Source organism: Pseudorca crassidens, chromosome 2 (assembly GCF_039906515.1).
Source record: "Pseudorca crassidens isolate mPseCra1 chromosome 2, mPseCra1.hap1, whole genome shotgun sequence".
NCBI lineage: Eukaryota > Metazoa > Chordata > Mammalia > Artiodactyla > Delphinidae > Pseudorca > Pseudorca crassidens.
In genome coordinates, this window is record NC_090297.1 from 88,365,613 (window position 1) to 88,389,334 (window position 23,722).

Below are 23,722 nucleotides of genomic sequence, written 5' to 3' on the forward strand. Positions count from 1 at the left end.
TTTAATATTTTTGAGAGCTTCCTATGTACTATGCAGTGTTCCAATGCTTTACATGCTTTACTCTTTCAATAGACACGACAAGCCTATGCAGTAGTACTCTTATTATCTCTGAAGATCAAGGATAGACAAACTATGGCCTGTGGCCTATTTTTGTAGGGCCCATGAACTAAGAATGGTTTTTACATTTTTAGAACATTGTAAAAAAAAAGAGAGAGAGAGAGAGAGAAGCAGAAAATGCTACAGAAACTGTATTAGGTTTTGCAAAACCTGAAGCATTTACCATCTGGCCCTTTATAGAGGACTTTTCCTGAGTCCTGTTACAGATGAGACAACTGAGCCAAAAGGAAGTCCACTGTACCCAGGCGGTCTGTCTCTGGGAAAGACAAACTATTTCTGAGTTGCTCACAATTAAGTCCCAGAGAGGTTAAAGAGACTTTCCCGAGTTGTACAGTCAGTTACTGGCAGTGCTGGGACTCTATGCCAAGATTTCCAGTTCAGTGTTATTTCTGATACACCCCAGGATGTTCTTCTTGGTACCTCCCTAGACTAGACCTTAGAAATCATCAGTTTTAAACATGTTGAATACTTTAATTTCGTCTCCTATTTACCCAATGCAAAGTTATCTAATGAGGAGAACTCCAAGACAGCTCAACTCATTTTGGGATAGATTTAGGGATGAGAAATTTGTTATCAGATATATGGATAGTTGATGTCCCTCATTTGTACCTTGTCTTGCCTTCTTGCAAGGTTTGGGCTGCTATGAAGAAGATGTAGCTCTAACTGCCTGGGTAAGTCTGAAAACTTTTCTGTGATGATATATTGTATTTTCTTCTTCTCTTTTTTTCTTTCTCTTGACTCCACGACCACATGGTTCTGTAACAAGTTTTAGTTTCCATTTCTTAGGTTAAAATTATTTCTTGCAATAAGCTGAAAACTTTAAATAGAATGGATGATATACCTTGAGGAGCTCCAAAGTAAATCTTGGGGCCAGAGAGATAATTAGGGCAGTGCTCCAGGTATTATCAAAAGGAGTCTCTGGGGCTTCCCTGGTAGCACAGTGGTTGAGAGTCCACCTGCCGATGCAGGGGACAGGGGTTCGTGCCCCGGTTCGGGAGGATCCCACATGCCATGGAGCGGCTGGGCCCATGAGCCATGGCCGCTGAGCCTGTGCGTCTGGAGCCTGTGCTCCCCAATGGGAGAGGCCACAAGAGTGAGAGGCCCGCGTACCGCAAAAAAAAAAAAAAAAAAAAAGGAGTCTCTGTACCGAAAAGGCAAGTTCTTCATGTGCCCTAAAGAGAAGCCAGCTAGGCCACATGTCTCTGCCCACTCACATTTAGGATTACATTGATCAATATCCTTATTCCTTGCTAAGGGAAATGCCATTTCACTTGGGCTCAGGAAACGGAATGCAGCCACCAATAACTGATCAGTACAGATACTCATTTTAGATATGAGTAGCCAAGAATCAAAACCACTGGAGGAGAAACCAGCAGCATGAAAGAGAGGCTTCAAAAAGGGGGGAAAAATAGAGAAACTAAATCCTGAGGAAATAGAGTTAGTACAGGATATAGGAATTTAATAAAATTCTGTTTATCTCCAGAAATATTTGAGAAGCTTTTAAACTCACAAAATAAGAGTAGTAGCTACAAAAAAGAAGCAACTAGAGAACACAAAAGGGCTTTAGGAAATTAAAAACTTGATTTACAAAATACCCCACACCCCTCAGTAAAAAGGTTGAATGTAGCAGCTGACAACTGAATTAGCAATGGAGAAGAGATCTAACCAAAATAAGTACAATGCAAACCATATATATAATTTAAATTTTTCTAGCAGCCACCTTATGAAAGTGAAAAAACAGGTGAAATTAATTTTAGTGATATATTTTATTTAACCTGAAATATTATCATTTTCAAATGTAATAGATATGAACAATTATTAATGAGATATTTACATTCTTTTATTTTTCATTCAAAATGTTTGAGTACCTGGTGTGTATTTTGTATTTACAGCACATCTCATTCTGGACCAACCATGTTTCAAGTGCTCAGTGGCCACCTGTGGCTGGTGGTTACCATATTGGACAGCATAGATCTAGGAGGTTGAATTGAAGGAATTACCCTAGAATAGAGTAAAAGTGCGAGAGAAAAATGGGGAGACATATTCGATCAGGGATGAAAGAAGAGAGGAAGAGTTAGAAGCTGTTGTAGAAGTTCAGGGGAGATGCATAACAGTGGGGCAACAATAGAAATGGAGATCAGCGAGAGGTGACAGGATGCCTTTGGGATAGAAACGTGGGGTTTGTTGACAGAAGAGGAGGACCAAGGCATAGTTCTAAGTTTCTGGCTTAACAGTTTGATGACCAAAAGGTTCTTTTTTTGAGGGGATGCAGTGTAGAACGTAGCCCAAAATTTGAACCAGAGAGATACAGTGTGGCACTCTGCTAAGTCAGTCTTTTCAGCACCGGTGGTAAGGATTTTTCTGGACACAGGCAACCTTTCTTCTTACCTTCATTTATTGCAGTCTGAAAAATAATTTGCATATTTTATAAACTAAACTAGCAAAGGGAGAGAAGCGTGTCTCACTGTGAATACACAGTCGTTTTAGTCTGTGAAGAGCATGAAAGCGAAGCATCAGAAACAGCAGTGACTGTTGAACGGAGAGCTCAGAACCTGATTCCATTGTTCTGTTATCAAGGACTGGGAATTTCCCCCCTTCTCCGGCTCTCCTCCCTAGCACTTTTCTGGCAATAAGTGCTTTCACCATCTTTTGAACTGTGGAAAATACTAAGCCCTAAAACCAAAATAACAATTTTTACTTCAGTTCATTATATGTATCTGCTTCTCAGAAACTAGTTAAGGTTAAAAGAAGCCAATTTCTTAAAGTTCAGTGGTAGGACAAAACTACCATTGTTCTTTTTTTAGGCCCAGCTGCTCCGCGGCATGTGGGATCTTCCCTGACCAGGGCACGAACCCGTGTCCCCTGCATCAGCAGGTGGACTCTCAACCACTGTGCCACCAGGGAAGCCCCCATTGTTCTTTTTAAAAGCAAAGCATCGGTGAATTTATATTTATTATGTGAATGTTCTTTATAATCAGAATGTACAAAGATTCAAACCAACACATGCATAATATCATACAGTTTGCCATATGCTTTTAATATATAATCTCATCTAATCTTCATAATTGCTATTTAAGGAGTTATTACCAACTTTTTAATAGGTGAAGAAGTATATTTTGAAAGATTCACTAATATGAGCTAATGTACATGAAGTGCTTAAAAGAATGGCACAAAATACATGCTAAATGCTTTCTATTGCATTAATAATACTACTGGTAATGATAATAATAATAATGGTAATAATGATATTAACTTGTTCAATGTCACATAAGTGGTGGGGATTTGAACTCAGGAATCCATGATAACTTTATGAGCAAATTAACTTGTCAAAGTGAATCTATCTTTATTCATTTTTATTATAGAAGTAATGTACTTACACAGAGAGTTTGATGGAGAAAAATAAGTCACTCACCCGTAATTCTACCATTTCAATATAATAGGTATTATCATAAAAAGTGATTTTAGATTTGTAAAGGTTTCTTTTGAAAAGTATTACTGATGCTTTAATTTGCCGCCTTCTTTTCTGGAATCTTTCTAATTATTTTTTCAGAGTAGAAATAAAAAACACACTGGTTTTCTTCCTCTTTTTCTTTCAGTGACATTAAAATATCTAGATTGCACATTCTAATCATTCTAATTAAGAATTGTTTTGGGTATTAACCCTCTTTTAGACATTTGGTTTGCAAATATTTTTTCCCATTTCTTAGGTTGCCTTTTCACTTTGTTGAATGTTTTCTTTGCCATGCAGAAGCTTTAGATTGATGTAGTTCTACTTGTTTATTTTTGTTTTCGTTTCCTGAGCTTTTGTTGTCAAGTACAAAGTAATTGCCAAGATTAATATCAGGAGATTTTCTTTCTTTAATTAATTTTTATTAGAGTATATTTGCTTTACAATGTTGTTAGTTTCTGCTGTACAGCAAAGTGAACCATCTATACATATACATATAAGCCCCCTTTTTGGGATTTCCTTCCCATTTAGGTCACCACAGAGCACTGAGTAGAGTTCCCTGTGCTATATAGCAGGGGTCCCCAACCCCCAGGCCGTGGACTCTGGCCTGTTAGGAACCAGGCCACATAGCAGGAGGTGAGAGGCTGGTGAGCGAGCGAAGCATCATCTGTATTTGCAGCCGCTCCCCATTGCTCGCATTACCACCTGAGCTCCACCTCCTGTCAGATCAGTGGCAGCATTAGATTCTCATAGGAACGCAAACCCTACTGTGAACTGTGCATCGAGGGGTCAAGGTTGCACATGCCTTATGAGAACCTAATGCCTGATGATTGGAGGTGGAGCTGAGTGGTGATGCTAGCACTGGGGAGTGGCTGCAAATACAGATTATCATTAGCAGAGAGGTTTCACTGCACAGAGACCATAATAAATCAGTTGCTTGCAGACTCATATCAAAACCCTATCAGTGAGTGGCAAGTGAAAACAAGCTCAGGGTTCCCACTGATTCTGCATTATGGTGAGTTGTATAATTATTTCTTTATATATTACAATGTAACAATAATAGAAATAAAGTGCACAATAAATGTAATGTGCTTGAATTATCCTGAAACTGTCTCCCTGGCCCCCGTCCATGGAAAAATTGTCTTCCACCAAACCGGTCCCTGGTCCCAAAAGGGTTGTGGACTGCTGCTATACAGTATGTTCTCATTAACTGTCTATTTTATACATAGTATCAATAGTGTATCAATCAATCAATAGTGTATATATGTCAATCTCAATCTCCCAATTCATCCCTTCCCCCACTTCCCCCTTGGTATCCATACATTTGTTCTCTACATCTATGTCTCTATTTCTGCTTTTCAAATAAGATCATCTATACCATTTTTCTAGATTCCACATACATGCATTCGTATACAATATTTGTTTTCTCTTTCTGTTTTCTCTTACTTCACTCTGTATGACAGTCTCTAGGTCCATCCACCTCTCTACAAATGACCCAATTTCATTCCTTTTTATGGCTGAGTAATATTCCATTGTATACATGTACCACACCTTCTTTATCCATTCCTCTGCTGATGGGCATTTAGGTTGCTTCCATGTCCCGGCTATTGTAAGTAGTGCTGCAATGAACACTGGGGTGCATGTGTCTTTTTGAATTATGGTTTTCTCTGGGTATATGCTCAGTAGTGGGATTGCTGGGTCATATGGTAGTTCTACTTTTAGTTTTTTAAGGAAACTCCATACCATTCTCTACAGTGGCTGTATCAATTTACATTCCCACCAATGGTGTAAGAGGGTTCCCTTTTCTCCACACTCTCTCTGGCATTTGTTGTTTGTAGATTTTTTGATGATGGCCATTCTGACTGTTGTGAGGTGATATCTCATTGTAGTTTTGATTTGCATTTCTCTAATAATTAGTGATATTGAGCATCTTTTCATGTGTTTCTTGGCCATCTGTATGTCTTCTTTGGAGAAATGTCTATTTAGGTCTTCTGCCCATTTTTTGATTGGGTTGTTTGGTTTTTTGATATTGAGCTGCATGAGCTATTTATATAATTTGGAGGTTAATCATTTGTCAGTTGCTTCATCTGCAAATATTTTCTCCCATTCTGAGGGTTGTCTTTTTGTCTTGTTTCTGGTAGGAGATTTTCCTCTATGTTTTCTTCTAGGAGTTTTATGGTTTCAGGTCTTATATTTACATCTTGAATCCATTTTGAATTGATTTTTTGGGTATGTTATAAGAATGCAATTTCATTTTTTTGCGTGTGGATATCCAGTTTTCCCAACACAATTTATTAAAGAGACTATCCTTTCCCCATTGTGTATTCTTAGTGCTTTTGTCATATATTAGTTGACTGTATATGTGTGGGTTTATTTCTGGGCTCTCTTCTGTTCCATTGATCTATGACTCTGTTTTATTCCAGTACCATATTGTTTTGCTTACTATAGCTTTGTAATATAGTTTAAAATCAAGAGGAGTGATGCCTCTTCCTTCTCAAGTTTGTTTTGGCTATTCAGGGTTTTTTTGTTCCATATGAGTTTTAGGATTTTTTTTTAAATTTTTGTGAAAAATGCCACTGGTATTTTGATAGGGATCACCTAAATCTCCAGATCACTTTGGGTAGTATGGACATTTTAACAATATTAATCCTTCCAATCCATGAATATGGAATGTCTTTCCATTTCTTTGTGTCTTCTTCAATTTGTTTCATCAATGTCATATAGTTTTCAGTGTACAGGTATTTTTCAATAGCAAAAACCAAATAAGCGGATTTAAAAATGGGCAAATGATATGAATAGACATTTTCCCAAGGATTTTCCAAACAGATATATGGAAAGGTGAGCAACATCACTAATTATCAGAGAAATGCAAATCAAACCCACAATGAGATATCACCTCACACTTGTTAAGATGGCTATTCTCAAAAAGACAAGAGGGGCTTCCCTGGTGGCACAGTGGTTAAGCATCGACCTGCCAATGCAGGGGACATGGGTTCGAGCCCTGGTCCAGGAAGATCTCATATGCCACGGAGCAACTAAGCCCGTGCACCACAACTACTGAGCCTGCATGCCACAACTACTGAAGCACGTGTCTGAAGCCCATGCTCCACAACAAGAGAAGCCACTGACATGAGAAGTCCGTGCACTGCAGTGAAGAATAGCCCCCACTTGCCGCAACTAGAGAAAGCCTGAATGTAGCAACAAAGACCCAATGCAGCCAAAAAAAAAAAAAAAAAACCGACAAGAGAGAGGAGTCAAGATGGTGGAATAGGAGGATGTGGAATTCATTGCTCCTCACAAGTACGTCAAGAATTCATCTACAAATGGAACAATTCCCACAGAGCACCTGTTGAACATTAGTGGAAGACTTCAGACATCTATAAGTATGAAAGAAAGAAGAAAAAAAGAAAAGTGGAATAAAAAAAAGGGACCAGCAATCCTAGTGGGAAGCTGATGGTGAAGGGAGGTCCCCACACTCAAAAAAACTCCCTCACCCTGTGGAAATCAGCTGGGACAGAAAAGGACCTCCAGGGGATCAAAGGAGAATGCAGCAGATGGTCTGTGGAAGGCAGGACAAAGTAAGAATTGCACGCATGCTCTACACCGCACCTCTGCGTGTTCCAGCCTGAATTGTGAGTTGCCTGTTGTGAAAGGGGTCTGGGTGTTGGAAAGTGAGGTTTGTAACGCCAACCCAGGGAGGAGATAGTTGTTGGCTGTGAAAAGACAGCCTGAAAGGACAGGAGTAAGGAGCTCCACCACTGGGAAAGTCTGCGGAAAAAACCTGAGATACCATAAAAGCAAGGTGTCATTGTTGAGTGGTGCACAAGGGGTGGAGCCGCCATTATAACTCCCTTCCCTTTCCCTTCCCAAGGCTTCCTTGGCCTCCGGCACTGGGAGGAACTCCCATTTGAATGGATCCACTCCCCCCTCAGGCCTGGGTCTCCTCTACCCATGAGGGCTCTGGGTGCCTGGGTGCCAACTATTCCAAAGCCTCCTTGGGAATCAGCCCTGGGCACCCCTGCCTGGGACAAGAGTCTGCTGATGCTGGCGGGGACTGAGTGCTGAAGCATGGGGTTGGGAGAATGGGCCTGGGGAGAGGAAAGCTTTTGGGAGCATGGATATAGTAGAGGGGATGGGAATGAGGGGGTGCATGGCCAGGAATGCCCCTAGAGAGAGTGTAGTCTGCCTGAAAAGTGAGGTGCCATTGTTGAGAGGTGTGCAGGGTGAAGGGCTGCCACCAGTCCCATACGCCAGCTCCACTGGGAGGGACACCCACCAGAACAAGTGTGCCACAGTCTGTTCCAACTGCTTGTTGGTGCTGCTGCCGCAGGCAACTTGCAAACACTATATTCATGGTCTCAGTACCCCTACCCCGACATGAGTGAGTAAGTGTGCCTCAAGCAACTGCTGGTTTTGCCCCCTCTCACCGGGGCAAGGAACAGATGCCTGAGGGCAGTGCACACACAAAGGTGGAGTCAAAACCAAACCTGAGCTCCAGGAGCGAGGTGACTAAGGAAGTGGAACTGAAATCTTTCCGTGCAGCTGCACAAGCTGTGGATTACCCAGCCCAAGATTGGTTGGGTAAATCTTGCATCTGTGGAATACCTGAATAGACAATGAGTGTTTCAACAATTGAGACTTGTCTAGCCTTCACAGCACTGGACTCAGAGGACAAGTACACGTGGGGATCAGGCCAGGTCAGAGTCTGAGCTGGCTCCACAGTGCCCACCGCAGGTTCAGAGACCTAACTAGAGGTATTGGAAGGGGAGGTGAGGATTGGCTCTGGCTCACTGTGGGAGCAAGGATACTGACAGAGGAGGCACTAGGAAAATATTCTTATTACTATTATTTTTTGTTTGTTTTGTTTTACTCAGTTGTTGGTGTTGTTGCTTTTATTATTTTTTATCTTTCATTTTTAATTTATTTACTTTTTTAATATATATAATTTTTTATTTTTCTATTTTTACTTTACTTTTTTGTTGCTTGGCAGTGTTTTCTCTTATCTTTGTTCTTTTTTCTTTTTAAAATTTTTTTTTCATCTTTTTCATTCTTTTAACGTGTATATTTTATGTTTTCTTCCGTTTTTATTGTTTGTTTGCTTTTTGTTTTATTTGTCATTCTTGGTTTTTGTTAGTTTAGTCCTTATTGACTGTTCTCATACTAGAATTCTTCTGTTTGTTTGCCTGTCCCCTTGGGTTTTTTGTGTGTTTGTTTTTCCTTTTTTCTGTATGTGTGAGTGTGTGTGTAAGTGTGTGATGTGTGGTTGTTGCTGTTGTTTTTTGCTGTTGTTTTTGCTATTTCTCTTGAGTTTTGTTTGTTTTCTTTTCTTTTTTGTCTTTTCTTTTCTTTCTTTTTTCTTGGGTTGCACTGTGCAGCTTGTTGGTTCTTGGTTCCCCAGCCAGGGGTTGGGCCTGGGTGTTCAGGGTGGGAGTGTAGAGTCCAGGATGCTGGACTGCCAGAGAATTCCTGGGTCTGGGGAAAAGTAATCAGTATGCATGCTCCCAGAAGTATCCATATCAACACAAAGACCCAGCCCCACACAACTGCGTGCAGGCTCCAGTGCTAGACACCTCACACCAAAGAACCAGCAAGACAGGACCACTGCCCCACCCATCAGCAGACAGCCTGCCTTAAGTCGTATTAAGCCCACAGAAACCCCAAAACACACCACCTGATGAGGACCTGCCCTACAGAAGGAAAAGACTCAACCCCACGCACTAGAGTGCAGGCACTACGTCCACTCACCAGGAAGCCTACACAAGCCCTTGGACCAAACTCACTCACCAGGGGGCAAACAACAGAAGCAAGAGGAACTATGACACTGAAGCCTGCAGAAAGAAGACCATAAACACAGTAGGTTAGACAAAATGAGATGACAGAGAAATATGTTGCAGATGAAGGATTGTGGTAAAATCTCACAAGATCAAATAAATGAAGAGGAAATAGGCAAACTATCTGAAAAAGAATTCAGAGTAACGATAGTAAAGATGATCCAGAATCTCAGAAATAGAATGGAGGCACAGATTGAGAAGATTCAAGAAATGTTTAACAAGGACCTAGAAGAACTAAAGAATAAACAATCAGTGATGAACAACACAATAACTGAAATGAAATATACACTAGAAGTAAACAACAGCAGAATAACTGAGGCAGAAGAATGAAAAAGTGAGCTGGAAGATAGAATGGTGGAAATAACTGCTGAGGAACAAAATAAAGACGAAAGAATAAAAAGAATTGAGGAGAGTCTCAGAGACCTCTGGGACAACATTAAACACACCAACATTTGAATTATAGGGGTCCCTGAAGAAGAAGAGAAAGGGAAAGGGCTTGAGAAATTATTTGAAGAGATTATAGTCAAAAACTTCCCTAACATGGGAAAGGAAATAGTCAATCCAGGAAACACAGAGAGTTCCATACAGGATAAACTCAAGGAGAAACACGCTGAGACACATATTAATCAAACTAACAAAAATAAAATACAAAGAAAAAAAATTAAAAGCAGAAAGGGAAAAACAACAAATAACACACAAGGGAATCCCCGTAAGGTTATCAGCTGATTTTTCAGCAGAAACTCTGCTGGCCAGAAGGGAGTGGCAGGATATATTTAAAGTGATGAAAGGGAAAAACCTACAACCAAGATTACTCTACCCAGTGAGGATCTCATTGAGATTCGAGGGAGAAATCAAAAACTTTACAGATAAGCAAAAGCTAAGAGAATTCATCATCACCAAACCAGCCTTACAACAAATGTTAAAGGAACTTCTCTAAGTGGGAGACACAAGAAAAGAAAAGGACCTACAAGAACAAACCCAAAACAATTAAGAAAATGGTAATAGGAACATACATATCTATAATTACCTTAAATGTAAATGCAATAAATGCTCCAACCAAACGACACAGACTAGATGAATTGATACAAAAACAAGACACATATGTATGCTGTCTATAAGAGACCCACTTCAGACCTAGGGACACATACAGACTGAAAGTGAAGGGATGGAAAAAGATATTCCATAGAAAGGTGAATCAAAAGAAAGCTGGAGGGGCAATACACATATCAGACAAACACACTTTAAAATAGAGACTATTACAAGAGACAAGTAAGGACACTGCATAAAGAACAAGGAATCAGTCAAAGAAGAAGATAAAACAATTGTAAATATCTATACACCCAACACAGGAGCACCTCAATACCTGAGGTAAATGCTAATAGCCATAAAAGGGGAAATAAAGTCACCCACAATAATAGTGGGAGATTTTAACACCTCACTTACACCAATCAACGGATCATCCAAACAGAAAATTAATAAGGACACACAAGCTTTAAATGACACAATAGACCAGATAGATTTAATTGATATTTACAGGACTTTCCATCCAAAAACAGCAGATTACACTTTCTTCCCAAGTGCGCACAGAACATTCTCCAGGATAGATGACCTCTTGGGTCACAAATCAAGCCTCAGTAAATTTAAGAAAATTGAAATCATATCAAGCTTCTTTTCAGACCACAGTGCTATGAGATTAGAAATCAATTACAGGGAAAACAACGTAAAAAACACAAACACATGGAGGCTAAACAATACGTTATTAAATAACCAAGAGATCACTGAAGAAATCAAAGAGGAAATCAAAAAATACCTAGAGACAAATGACAGTGAAAACATAACGATCCAAAATCTATGGGATGCAGCAAAAGCAGTTCTAAGAGGGAAGTTTATAGCTATACAAGCCTACCTCAAGAAACAAGAAAAATCTCAAATAACCAATCTAACCTTACACCTAAAGGAACTAGAGAAAGAAGAACAAACAAAACCCAAAGTTAGCAGAAGGAAAGAAATCATAAAGATCAGAGCAGAAATAAATGAAATAGAAACAAAGAAAACAATAGCACAGATCAATAAAACTAAAAGCTTGTTCTTAGACAAGATAAACAAAATTGATAAACCATTAGCCAGACTCATCAAGAAAAAGAGGGAGAAGACTCAAATCAATAAAATTAGAAATGAAAAAGGAGAAGTTACAACAGACACTGCAGAAATACAGAGTATCCTAAGAGACTACTACAAGCAACTCTATGCTAATAAAATGGACAGCCTGGAAGAAATGGACAAATTCTTAGAAAGGTTTACCCTTCCAAGACTGAACCAGGAAGAAAGAGAAAATATGAACAGACCAATCACAAGTAATGAAAATGAAACTGTGATTAAAAATCTTCCAAGAAACAAAAGTCCAGGACCAGGTGGCTTCACAGGTGAATTCTATCATTTAGAGAAGAGCTAATACCCATCCTTCTCAAACTCTTCCAAAAAATTGCAGAGGAAGGAAAACTCCCAAACTCATTCTATGAGGCCACTATCACCCTGATATGAAAACCAGACAAAGATACTACAAAAAGGAAAATTAGAGACCTATATCACTCATGAATATAGATGCGAAAATCCTCAACAAAATACTATCAAACAGAATCCAATGACACATTAAAAGGATCATACACCATGATCAAGTGGGATTTACCCCAGGGATGCAAGGATTCTTCAATATATGCAAATCAATCAATGTGATACACCATATTGACAAATTGAAGATTAAAACCATATGATCATCTCAATAGATGCAGAAAAAGCTTTTGACAAAATTCAGCATACATTTGTGATAAAAACTCTCCAGAAAGTGGGCATAGAGGGAACCTACCTCAACATAATGAAGGCCATATATGACAAACCCACAGCAAACATCATTCTCAATGGTGAAAAACTGAAAACATTTCCTCTGAGATCAGGATCAAGGCAAGGATGTCCACTCTCACCACTATTATTCAACATAGTTTTGGAAGTCCTAGCCACGGCAATCAGAGAAGAAAAAGAAATAAAAGGAATATACATTGGAAAAGAAGAAGTAAAACTGTCACTATTTGCAGAAGATATGATACTATACATAGAGAATCCTAAAGATGCCACCAGAAAACTACTAGAGGTAATCAATGAATTTGGTAAAGTTGCAGGATACAAAATGAATGCACAGAAATCTCTTGCATTCCTATACACTAATGATGAAAAATCTGAAAGAGAAATTAAGGAGACACTCCCATTTACCACTGCAACAAAAAGAATAAACTACCTAGGAATAAACCTACCTAAGTAGATAAAAAACCTATATGCAGAAAACTATAAGACACTGATGAAAGAAATTAAAGATGAGACCAACAGATGGAGAGATATACCATGTTCTTGGATTGGAAGAATCAATACTGTGAAAATAACTTTACTACCGAAAGCAATCTACACATTAAATGCAATACCTGTCAAATTACCAATGGCATTTTTTACAGAACTAGAACAAAAAATCTTAAAATTTGTACGGATACACAAAAGACCCCGAATAGCCAAAGCAGTCTTGAGGGAAAAAATGGAGCTGGAGGCATCAGACACCCTGACTTCAGACTATACTACAAAGCTGCAGTCATCAAGACAATATGGTACTGGCACAAAAACAGACATATAGATCAATGATAAAGGATAGAAATCCCAGAAATAAACCCACGCACATATGGTCACCTAATTTATGACAAAGGATGCAAGAACATACAATGGAGAAAAGACAGCCTCTTCAATAAGTGGTGCTGGCAAAACTGGACAGCTACATGTAAAAGAATGAAATTAGAACACTACCTAACAATGTAAACAAATATAAACTCAAAATGGATTAAAGACCTAAATGTAAGACCGACACTATAAAACTGTTAGAGGAAAACATAGGAAGAACACTATTTGACATAAACCACAGCAAGGTCTTTTTTGACCCACCTCCTACAGTAATGAAGATAAAAACAAAAATAAGCAAATGGGATCTAATGAAACTTCAAAGCTTTTGCACAGCAAAAGAAACCATAAACAAGACAAAAAGACAGCTCTCCGAATGTGAGGAAATATTTGCAAATGAAGCAATGGACAAAGGATTAATCTCCAAATATACAAACAGCTCATGGAGCTCAATATTGAAAAAACAAACAACCCAATTAATAAATAGGTGGAAGGCGGAAATAGACATTTCTTCCAAGAAGACATACAGATGCCCAACAAACACATGAAAATATGCTCAACATCACTAATTATCAGGGAAATACAAATCAAAAGTACAATGAGGTGTCACCTCACACGGGTCAGAATGGCCATCATCAAAAAATCTACAAACAACAAATGCTGACGAGGGTGTGGAGCAAAGGGAACCCTCTTGCACTGTTGGTGGGAATGTAACTTGATATAGCCATTATGGAGAACAGTTGGAGGTTCCTTAAAAAACTAAAAATAGAACTACCATATGACCCAACAATCCCACTACTGGGCATATACCCAGAGAAAACCATAATTCAACAAGACACATGCACCCCAACATTCATAGCAGCACTATTTACAATAATCAGGACATGGAAGCAACCTAAATGTGCATTAACAGAGGAATGGATAAAGAAGGTGTGGTACATATATACAATGAAATATTACTCAGCCATAAAAAGGAATGAAATTGGGTCATTTGAAGAGACATGGATGGCACTCTCTATGACACTAGAGGGTGTCATACAGAGTGAAGTAAGTCAGAAAGAGGAAAACAAATATTGTATATTAACGCATATATGTGGAATCTAGAAAAATGTTATAGATTATCTTATTTGCAAAACAGAAATAGAGACACAGACGTAGAGGAGAAATGTATGGATACCAAGGAGGAAAGGGGTGGGGTGGGATGAATTGGGAGATTGAGATTGACGTATATACACTATTGATACTATGTATAAAATAGACAGCTGAGGGGAACATACTGTATAGCACTGGGAACTCTACTTAATGCACTGTGGTGTCCTAAATGGGAGGGAAATCCAAAAGATAGGGGATATATGTTTATGTATGGCTGATTCATTTAGCTCTGCAGTAGAAGCTAACACAACACTCTAAAGCATCTATACTCCAATAAAAATTAATTAAAAAAAAACACAAGTGATACTTGTAGGTGAAGATATGGAAAAAAAGCAACCTTTGTAAACTGTTGATGAGAATGTAAATTGGATCAGCCACTGTGGAAAACATCATGGAGATTTGAAAAATAAATAAAAATAGAATTAGCATATGATCTAGCAATCCCACTGTTGGGTATACAGGCAAAGGAATTGAAATCAGGATTTCAAAGAGATATTGGACCCCTGTGCTTATAACATTATAACATTATTTACAATAGCCACAATATGGAAACAACCTACAACTTAAGTATCTGTTCACAAATGAATAAGAAAATGTGGCATATATACACGATGGAATATTATTCAGCCATAAAAGGAAGGAAATCTTGTCATTTGTGACCACATGGATAAACCTGGAAGACATTATGTTTAGTAAAATAAGTCAGACAGAGAAAGACAAATACTGTATTATCTCACTTATCTGTAGAATCTACAAAAGTCAAACTCATAGAACCAGGGTAGAATAGTGGTTACCAGGGACTGGAGGGTTGGTAAAATAAGGAAATATTGGTCAAAGGGTACAAACTTTCAGTTATAAGAGGAACAAATTCTAATGTACAACATAGTGACCAGTTAATAATACTGTATTTTGTACTTGAAACTTGCTAATAGACTAGATCTTGTGTTCTCACCATACCAAAATAAACAAATAAATAAAAATGGTACTATGTGAGGTGATAAGTGTGTTAATTTACTTGATTTTGGTAATTATGGATACATATATCAAACTATCCCATTGTATACCTTAAATATATACAACTTTTGTCAATTATACTCAAGAAAGCTGAAAAAAATTTTTTTTGAATTAAAAAATATGATTCTCCTCCTCCCCATAAAAAAAAAAGAGAGAATTAGTATTGTGGATCAGTAATGATTCAGGGAAATGGAAAAGTTTATAATTATAAGGAGAAAATGTAAAAATGTTAGTAGTTGTGGTTATAGAAACACCTAAAACAATTTAATTGAAGTGTGATATTAATTTATCTAGTAGAGTTGAATACAGTTTATGATGAAAAAGCTATCCTTTTCATCTGTTCTTTGATTAGAATCATATTATCACAGTGGGTATTGCGGGGAGATGTTCATCAATTTTTCCCACTCTTGCACACGCTATCAAGGTAAGTGAAAGTTCACTCATACCTTTTACTGCCTGCTCCCCCACCCCAAGTAATCTCTTAGCATTGATTGGAAATAGCTTTATCCATTTAGACTGACCTCTAATTTTTAATGACAAGCATTAAAAATCCAATTAGAAATTTAATTAAAATGTGACTTTGCTAACCTGTGTTAGATGGCTTTCTAAGCTCCAGGAATAATATTAGAGTCTTTAGCTCATCAAAGACAATAAATCTGCTCATGAGACTTTAAAAATTTTTTAAACAAGCACTATATAACTACTATCTTAGTTTTGATTCCCATCCCTCAACATTTCCTGTTATATTGATACTTCTGCAATAGCTTCCTGTCTAATTATTCTGCCTCCATTCTCTCTACCCCAAATTCATCTTCCATACAGCCATCGGAGTGATTTTTCAATAACACACATTTGATCATATTATTCTCCAACCCTTGCCTTTAATATCCTTCAGTGGCTCCCTGCCACCCTCAGGATGAGTCTGAACCCTTTGTCACAGCATACAGGGTCTTTCATAGTCTAGATTCTGCCTATTTCCTCAACCTTACACCTTTTCATTTTGCATTGGATGTTCACAATGGATACAGTCATATCTACAACCTGAAGTTCCTAAAATGGACTATTATTTTCCCACACCTCTTTGCCTTTGCATCTGCTGTTCCCTTCCTCTAGAACACTATTCCAGGGTAAGTTTCTCATCCTTTGTACCTCAGCTGTGCATTGCCTGCTGTTTACTTTTTGCACAGACCCTACTATGCTATGTGTGCATCAAACCCTACTTCCTCGTCCCTCTAGAATCAGGTAGACTGCTTTTCCAGACTCCCTCACAGTTAGATATGGCCTTGTGAGTTCTGACAAAAGGAACTCACAAGTTCCTAAAGCCTAAAGCCTCTGGATAATTTTCTATGCTCTCCTTAGTTTTTCATCTTCTGGTCAGATGCAAAGGATCCAGTGGAGGATTCCAAGGTCCTAGGGGATAGCAGAGCCCCTAGATTGAGGGTGACTGCTCACCCATTGGGCCATCTGACTAGGAACGCCTGTGAGGACTTCCATCTGAGCAAGGAATAACCCTTTACTGTGTTAAGTTCCTGAACTTCAGGGGTTGTATATCATAGCAGTTATTTCCCAATGACGACTACACCTCCCTTGGTGCCAACTTTCTTCCAAAGTCCCTACTGCTCTGAAAAATTATGTGTGAATAAAGCACCCCTCTCTTCCAGCCCAGTCTAGGATTGGTTTATTGATGTAAATGAGAAAGAGAAAGTCTCTTCCCTCATAAAGTTCATATTCAGGTGGAGAAGACAGGCAATAAATACTTAATAAAAATTTGAAGTGTAATTTCAGGCAGTGATAGCACTGTGAAGCAAGATAAAGCTGGGTAAGAGGATGGAGAGTGAAGGGTGTGGGGTCTCTTGTTTTTTCATAATGCAGTCAGGGAAGCCCTTTCTGGGATGTTATATTGAGCGCTGAGCTGAATGAAGTGAGGGATAAGTCACATGAAGTTTAGGGAACTGGAAAGGGAAATAGAAAGAGTTAAGGACCCGATGTAGACAATAGTATGGCTATTTATATCCGGGATATCAATAGCATAAGGAAGAGGAAGAAGGCCAGTGTGGCTGGAGAGGAAGAAGAGAGAGGGAGAGAAACAAGAGGGAGTTCAAGGAGGGAGGAAGAGCCTCAGGTCACAGAGAGCCTTTAAAGGCCTGGGATTCTCCTCTCAAGGAAATAAGGAGTCATTGGAGGGTTGTGAGCCGTTGAACGACACTTTAAAATGATCACTCTGGCTAATGCGTTGAGAATAGACCATGTCTTGGATTTCTGTGGACAGACTCCCACCCGCTCCCATGCCGTGGGCCACCATAAGTTTTATCTCCAGTCCTTCCTCAGCAATGAAACCAAAGGCACATGCCTAGCATGTCTCGTATGCTTCATTTCTCTCCCATCTTATTTCTTTCCTCCTCTCATTTCCCTAATTTTCCTGCCATTTCACCAATCATATGCAAAGGGTTTTAAAAAATACTTTATTGAGCATTTTTAGATATTATGTAGAAGGCAGGTTTTACAGTTTCTGGTCAACTATACTGCCAGAAATCCTGATTGCTTCTACTTTTCAGTGAAATAAGAAGCAACATCTCTACTCAAAGATATGGAGAACAGACTTGTGGTTTCCAAGGGGGAGAGGACGTCAGGGAGGGAAGGATTGGGAGTTTGCGATTAGCAGATGCAAACTATTATATACAGGATGGATAAACAACAAGGTCCTACTGTATAGTACAGGGATCTGTATTCAATATTCAAAAAACATAATGAGAAAGAATATATATATATGTATCATTGAATCACTTTGCTGTATAACAGAAATTAGCATAACATTGTAAATCCACTATACTTCAATAAAATTTTTTAAAAAAGAAACAATCTTTAGTTGGGAATGAGAATGGTATTATCGATGTGAGGAAAGAGGAGACTGCTTCAGAGAGTGGGAAAGTCAATTCACGAGGGAAATGCAGGGTTTTTGTTTTTGTTTCTGATAAGGTCACAAGGGATTAGGCAGGGGTTGGTCATTGTGTTCAGGATTATAGCAATGGAAAGACTAAAAGATATAGTCTTTCCCCAGGAAATGTAGACTAGTTGGAGAAACAATGAGCAGTAACACATGAAATAATTAAAAGGTTTTATTTCATTCTTTCAACCATTTATTAACTCAATAACAATGTATCAATGATTATTTTAAAGCAGAAGACTAAAACACAGTCCCTGCTTAGATTCTAATAGGGTGAGGAAAAAAATGAGTTCCCTAACAGATGTATGTGCACCAAGGAGGCAGTGTCTCAGTTTGTCTGAAGGAGGGAGTGTGTGTGGTCAAGAGCAGTGTAGAGAGCAGAGATGAGTCTTGAAGGATGAGTAGGACACTCCAGGTACACGACTGGAATGGGCAAGGAAGTGCATGCAGAGTAACAAAAGACACAAGGAAGAACTGAAAACACAATGTAACTCAGAGATGAAATTATTATTGGAGTTTGGTATAGTTAGGGAAGACTGCATAAAAGAAGTGGGGCTTGAAAAATTGGAAGGATTTGAAAGGGAGAATTAATGGGGAGGAAACTTTAGTCTGGGGAAAGCATTTACAACAGAGGTGGGAATACTGATGGCATATGTTGAGGTGGTTAGAAGGAATACGCAATGTGGGTAGTCACCACCATAAGCACTGTATATGCTACAATACATATTCTCCTCCTGCAGAGTGTAGGGGTGATGGGGTGGGGAGAGGCTAGATAGGATGGTGGGACTTCTAGATTGTAGAAGATCTTGCCTAAGTCCAGGGTCCACCTCTGATGGTCAGTTGTCTTTGCAGGAATATGAAAGGAGAAACTTTCTCCTTTCTCTATTTCTGCCTCATAAAGCCTTAGCACATTTCTGAATCCAGTCTAGTTTCTGTAGGCATTTGAGAACATCTAGTGATGGACAAATATCCCTCAGGAGGGAAGCTAGGTGGCACTACGTTACTGCCCAGCCACTGGTCTTTCAGAGCTTAGGGCATCCTAAGCTCTGAAGTACAGAACTATTAGTGGAGCTTTGAGAAAGATGGCCTGGAAGCCTTCTAGAGAAAGAAAATTTGTTCCTTTCATGAATTTTTATGTAATGAATCACTGTGATTTGGACCAGAATTAGCTAGCTGATCTGCCTGAATTCTGCTATGAAGGACATAATTCTATTTGCAGATGAAGATCACACTGTATTTTTCTATTTGAGAAATGTCTTTATTGTATTCTGTAAGTAAAGCATTATAGTGATCAAAGATATATCACTATTTCCTCCTAAGCTTTAATAAAGAATAAAAAAGTCCTTTTTGTTAGTAAGAATTCAAAAGTTGAAGTTGAGAAATAATGTTGCCTTCTTTTGCCCTTAGTGGTAGAGTTAGGACTCCCACCAAGAGCTAATGACAGCTAAATAAGTATTTGCCTGGATAACCTGCTGCTGTTTTGATTTCCTCAAAGTTTTTCTGGGGAAAGTAGCATTTAGAGCTAGGTTAATTTGATAACACTTTGTACCTGATGTAGCCAGTCAGTAGGTTTCGAAACAAAAGGTGCTTGCCTTTATGGCAGAGTGGAACGGGAAAGGTGTCTAGACATCCTCCACTAACAGAACATGTTGGTCTAAGATATAAATTTGCCGCGGAATAAGTATGGTAGAGAACAAAGAACAAGTTTATCTAAGGTGGACTTCTTTTCCAGGGGCTGTAGTTAACATTAAATCTTGGCTCCCCTCCCCCATTTTTCCTCTCTCTTTTTTACCCCCTTCTTTTTCCTTTTTGGGTGCACTGCACGGCTTGGGGGATCTTAGTTCCCTAACCAGGGATCTAACCTGGGACACTGCAGTGAAAGGGCCGAGTCCTAACCACTGGACCGCCAGGGAATTCCCTCCCCTCTCTTGACTTCTACTTATTATTGTATGAAATTATGTTACCTAAGTTAAGATCAAGCAAAATATTTAACCACAATCCTACCTAATGCTTCGGTTTCAGAGTCACCCCTTGTAGGAAGTTAGGGGACTATATGGGACATGGAGGAGAGTGTGTTTTGGGTCAGTAGGAGTCAGCTGAGGTGGAGGATAACTCAATCAGCATACTTCTTGACTTGCCTGGGATCATATTTATGCTACCCTCCTGAATAGCTGCATAATTTTTTGCACAGTCTCCGGACGCACCGGCCCAGCGGCCATAGCTCACGGGCCCAGCCGCTCCGCGGCACGTGGGATCTTCCCGGACCGGGGCACGAACCCGTGTCCCCTGCATCGGCAGGTGGACTCTCAACCACTGCGCCACCAGGGAAGCCCATAGCTGCATAATTTTGTATTTCCAATACTGTATTAAAATACATACATTTGGGCCCTAGTACCATGAATAGGTGGAACTGTCCAATTCAAAAATAATAATACAAATGGTCATTCAGAACTCAGTAAGATGTCAGGGCACATGAAAAAATTATAGTTAGTGGGATTTCCCCAGCGGTCCAGTGGGTAAGACTCCGTGCTCCCAATGCAGGGGGCCTGGGTTCGATCCCTCGTCGGGGAACCCGACGATCCCACATGCATGGCGCAACTAAGTCCGCATGCCACTGAATCCACATGCTGCAACTAAGAAGTCCACATGCCACAACTAAAGATCGCACATGCCACAACAAGCCACAGCTAAGACCCGGTACAGCCAAAAATAATAAATAAATAAATAAAGTTAAGTATTCTTAAAAATTTTAAGAAGACTTTAAAAATTATAAAACAAAAATTACAATTAGTGAAACAAATATGGTAGAAAAATATTCTGTGAGATGATTATTTCACTATTAACTAACCTGATTTTGATGAACTAGAAAGTAAGAAAAAAAGACATATAATGCTTCCTACTTGTGTGTTTATGCACATATTCTGACTATCTCAGGTTAAAAGCCTTTGACTGTGGTTTTGAAAAGTCCTGAATGTTTCTCCATAGAATATGTTAACTCATAAAAACAAAACTAAACAAAACAACCACTCTCCCACCCAAAACATTAAATTCAATTCTTCGTAAAAAGGATTGTTTCCATGTTTAATAAAACTTTTATTGTCAAAATGTTTATTTTCCCCTCAATCATTCTCTTTCTCTCTCTATTTTAGCCCAATGAGAGAGCAAATTTCTTTACCTCACATAGTCATGAGAGTCACAGAGATCTGAACCAACCTGTAAACCCTGTGACTTTATAATAATACCAAATCGTCATAATAATTCCTAATTATTAATATAACAGCAAACACTTATAGAGCACTTACTATGTGCTAGGGCCTGTATTAAGCTCTTTTTATATATTAATCAAATGATTCCTCATAATAATTCTAGGAATTAAATTGTTAATTCAGTAAAATTCAAAGCAATTTTCTGAGTTTATGTAAAAATTACTGGAATCTTCCGAATGTTCTGAAGTTATTCTTAGTAATCTTCCTTTCAGATCTGCCTTGAAGAAAATGTTCTAAGGATCTCTGTTTCTCCCTAATGTCCCAATTTCCCAAAGCGGAAAGCTGACTGGAGACTTGAGAAGAGCATCTTATTCCTTGTTTTTCAGCTTAGACGTAGTATTACAACCAGGCTAGGATTTATTGCCCTTCTCAGCAGCTTTATTGAAAAGCACATCACATTCTATTGGCTGGGGAAAGGACGTTTGTTCTGTTCTTCTAAAATGCATAATTGTGCACTTTATTAAAGCTAAAGTTAAGGAATTCTTTCTTTCTCAGCAGGCCAAAGGCAGGCAATGCTCTGACAATAACCTCCTGTTATCCCAAGCGTCCTGCTGGAGGTTCATATTGTGACTTTGAATTGTCCCCGTTACATGTTCCTGGGGGTTAAGGGATGTGTTTAATGTCAGCCAGACTCCTCGCCTTCTCCAGAAGTAAGGGTAATGCCAGCACCTCAGTTATTAGGGCCGTTAACAGTTTCTTCATTCAGCACGGCCTTGGTTTCCTGTTTTGATAACCCAGTACTGTACGTTCTCTTTCAATCTGGCAGAAGCGGTGCAAGGTTCTTGTTAGTCAGCTTTATTAGATGCTCATGTCCTTTGGAGGCTAGTTTTTGTATTTATTTCCAACATGAAGATCATGGGTTTGAGACCAGCTGAAAAATGCTCAACCTCTTCAAGATATCTCAGGGCACGCTCAGTCTGGTGTCGTGAGAGTGCCTGAAAGCTCAGGGTCCACATCCCAGCTGTACTGGTCATTGCCTCGGGAACCATGTGAGAGTCACTCAATCTCTTGGGGCCTCAGTGTCCTCAACTGCTTTGTGGGGTTAGATAAACTATCAAAACAATATTAATATTAAAAATAATAGCTATGCGGCTGCTTCCCACTAGCTATTGGTTTTACATTTGGTAGTGTATATATGTACATGCCACTCTCTCACTTTGTCCCAGCTTACGCTTCCCCATAGCACAGGGAGATCAGCTCAGTGCTTTGTGACCACCTAGTGGGGTGGGATAGGGAGGGTGGGAGGGAGGGAGATGCAAGAGGGAAGACATATGGGGATATATATATATATATATATATATATATACACACATATATATATATGTGTATAGCTGATTCACTTTGTTATAAAGCAGAAACTAACACAGCATTGTAAAGCAATTATACTCCAATAAAGATGTTAAAAAAAAGGAGGAATAATAATATCAAAACTACAGTTATGATGTTTATTGAGTATTTTGCCAAGAGCCTTAGGTGACATCTCTCATTTAATCCTCACAACAGTACTGTGAGGCAGGGACTATTATGGCCCCATTTCACAGAGTTGACTGGCGAGGGATTAGCACATTCGTTTGCTTGCTGTCGGGTAGTCAGTAAGTGGTAGAGACTGTACTTGAGGCACTTGATTCTGTTTATTCTCAAAGTGTGACCCACAGACCAGCAACATCAACAATATCTGTGAACTTATTAAAAATGCAAATTCTTGTGCACACTCTAGCTCCTTTGGGTGATTTCCATGCACACTACATGTTGAATCACTGTACTAGAACCTGTGTTCTCAACCTCCATATTGTGGTTTTCTGCATTCAATGAAGTTTTCAGATTGTCTGGAACATTGCCCCGTTGACTCTGGTTGGTTATGTGGTTGTCTCCCCGACCATCCCTTGCCCCTCCCCCCAACTTTGTGCATGTCCATCCCTTGTACAACTGTGTGTCTGCTTCACAGAATGACCTGTGCCCAGAGAAGAAGCAGTCAAGGGCATATGAAGAGCATATTTTTCTCTTGTAATTGCCAGTATCCTTCCTCATGCACCATCAAAGTTAATGCTTATTAAAGTTTTGTTGCCAGAAACCACTGTATTTTACAAGTTTAAAAAAAATACTCTGCATATGAGAACTTATGCCTGTTAAATGCATAAACTTCCCTTCATTCCTGGGAGAGAGCTTCTGATAAACTTTATCAGTTCCAGGAGATTTCGAGGTGTTTAGTTATGTGAATTAACAGGAGAACACTGCATAC

General features: G+C 39.1%; 1 long non-coding RNA gene across 1 annotated transcript in view; it reads left to right on the forward strand.

The window, feature by feature from the left end:
- The first annotated feature begins 629 nt into the window (after positions 1-629).
- Positions 630-23,722, forward strand: part of LOC137211016 (uncharacterized) — a 99,946-nt gene continuing 76,853 nt past the window's right edge. Inside the window, exon 1 of the long non-coding RNA XR_010936857.1 lies at positions 630-788. This is a non-coding gene — a long non-coding RNA (uncharacterized lncRNA). The remainder of the gene's footprint in view (positions 789-23,722) is intronic.